Genomic DNA, 2752 nt, shown 5'->3' with positions numbered 1-2752 from the left:
AAATGAATAATAATGACTTTATTACAATGGGGTGCTATTTGGACTGCCTCAGTTTACAAAATGCATTGATCCATGTGTGCAGGGAGAGGTGGGTGATATAATAATAATAATAATAATAATAATAATAATAATAATAATAATAATAATAATAATGCTCAGCTCCATCTTTCCTTGAGTGTAATGATGGCACAATATTTATGCTTTGTAGTTCAGGTGTGTGGCCAAACTTGTTCTCAACCCAGACAAAACATTGTGTGCTTTATACCCTAGTAGACAAAATCTAATATAGGGTACAGTGTATGGTTGTTTTAAAATGGAGTGTGTAGTACTTGTTTTCCTCAGTGGGTCAAATAATTGCCAAGAATCGTAGATAGTGGAGTGAATATGAACTGACATTCCCAGGGAGCTGATAGATTATAGTCCTACAACATCTGTGAAAGTTCATGAGCTTACATTTAAAGGAACAGATACATCCAGGAAGATTTTCGATATCAAGGAACTGTGCTTATCAGAAATAGTAACTTGTGAAAGTGATTTTCAATTATCATAAAACCATAGCTTTGAAATTAGGGCTGTAATTGGACTGTAAGAAGGGAATTATACCTGGCTTTGTTGACAAGAAGTTTGTAGCTCTTGAGAGGAACCTGCAGTGAATGGCTTGCTTCAGCTAAGTCTTAAGCCGGAAATACACTTGTTTTCATCTTTACAGAATCTTTTAAAGGACATTGACCAGAACTGTGTGTATTGTGGATCTGTAGGACAGTCTATCAGCCAATTTCCAATACCTTTCTAGTTGTGTGCATCTTGGAATATGTTTTTTTAAAACAATATTTATACGTGGGATTGACATTTTCATAGGATTATCAGCCTTATTACTACTTTGACTCAAAATGAATAATTTTACCTTTGTTTTAATTGCATTTGCATTTATAATTTTATAGCCAATTCTCCAGTTTATTGATTTTTTTGGTACTCTTGAAATAATTGTCTGCAAATGTGACTATCTCCATCCATAATACTTTTGATGAAACATTGGTATATATGGTACTTGGCTTGTACTCTTTTGAGAGTATTCTGTTTGCAATCTTGTATCTTCTGACATAGCTCCGCAGCTTTTGTTCTTAAGGTAGAATATTGGAAAGACAGGTGTGTTAGGAGATATTAAAGGAACCATTACAACCATGTAATAGGATCTTATGTATTTTCCCCCTAGATATACTAAATGTATTTGTTTTATGTTTCCTACTGTTGCTCAGTTTTATAATGTTTCCCATTGCCATTGTTGTTGGTTGTGGTTGTTATTTTAATGCAATATATTCTGTGTTTACATGACTTTTAAAAATGTACAGCATGTAGACATTAGCAACCTGCCAAGGTTGCTCCCACCTTAAAATCAGGTCCAGAGCTCATTGCAATAAAACCTGTAAAAAGCAGAAGAGAAAGCCTGACTTACTTGGGGTTTGTTGAGACATTTTTTGAGAAATTCAATGAGTGTTGGAAAGCCCGCCAAAATTGAATTTATTGTCAGCTGACTTGCTGTATTTCCTGCTTTGCTAGAATAAGAAACCAAAGAAAACAGATTATCTTTGAAATGATAAACAAAGGCACCAAGGGCACCCATGTCATAAAATAAGGAAGGGGAAGAGTATGATGCAGGTATTCTTCACAACTGGATTCTGTGATGGCTAATGATTCTCCTCTGCAGATAAGACAGAACCTGGAAAGTCCCTTTCTGCAACTATGAAAATAAGAGTTAATGTCTGAATTGTCCTTGGGTGCATTTACTGTCAAATTAATGCAGTTTGACACCACTTCAACTGACATGACTCAGTGCCATGAAATCCTTGCTCTTTTAGTTTTACAAGATCCTTATTCTTCTCTGCATAGGATTGCTGGTGTCTGAGCAAACTACAGTTCACGGGATTTCATAGCACTGAGCCATGACAGTTCAAGTAGTGCTGAACTGCATTAATTCTACAGTATATATGCATCTCTTGTTTCAAAACATTTCCTTACCAGATAGAAGCAGTATAGGCATTATGATCAAAATTACTCCAGAATTCCCAAACATTCAGAGACAGGAGACATATGCTTACATGATGTGGGACATCTGCTTTGAGAAGCTATCTGCTGTCCTTGTTTACAAAAAGAAAAAAAGAAAAAAAGAAAAAAGAAAGAAAAAAAGGAGGAGGAGGAACCAACACAAATGTAATAGATTTGCTGGGACAATGTTTGTCTTGGTTGGTTTTTAATCTGGGGAACTTGGCATTCTAGCTATGTAGATGTGTTAAAATTGGCTGGGGCACTCACATGGGACCCCTAAATTGAGTACATGTTGAAAGAAATGTTATATCCTCATTTGTATTTAAGCACTGGTCTATTGACTCCACTACATTCACTGAGAGTTTTCTCTGAAAAGTCTTGTCTCTATTTAACCTACACATGTTGAATTGGTTTCTTTTGCAGGCACAGATGCAATTCCTTCTATATCACTAGTATACGTGCATGTGTTCCTGTCGTCGCCTGTGTTACGATTTTCTTAAGGGGCCACTATCTTAGTTCTGATTCAGTATTGTAGCCAGTCCATTAGGGAAGCATATTATTGCTAAAAGAAACCCAAATGTTGTGTCAGCTCATTACCCAAGAACATTTTTTGGAAATGAAAATGATGTGAAAGAAGCAAACATTTGTGCATTCACAAATGTATGTGAAACCTGTCTCTTTGGAATGAGGTTAAAGGCAGAATAAATGC

This window comes from Anolis carolinensis, chromosome 2 (genome assembly GCF_035594765.1).
Source record: "Anolis carolinensis isolate JA03-04 chromosome 2, rAnoCar3.1.pri, whole genome shotgun sequence".
Taxonomy (NCBI): Eukaryota; Metazoa; Chordata; class Lepidosauria; order Squamata; family Dactyloidae; genus Anolis; species Anolis carolinensis.
The sequence above is the reverse complement of the archived record's forward strand: the minus strand, read 5'-3'. Positions refer to the sequence as shown.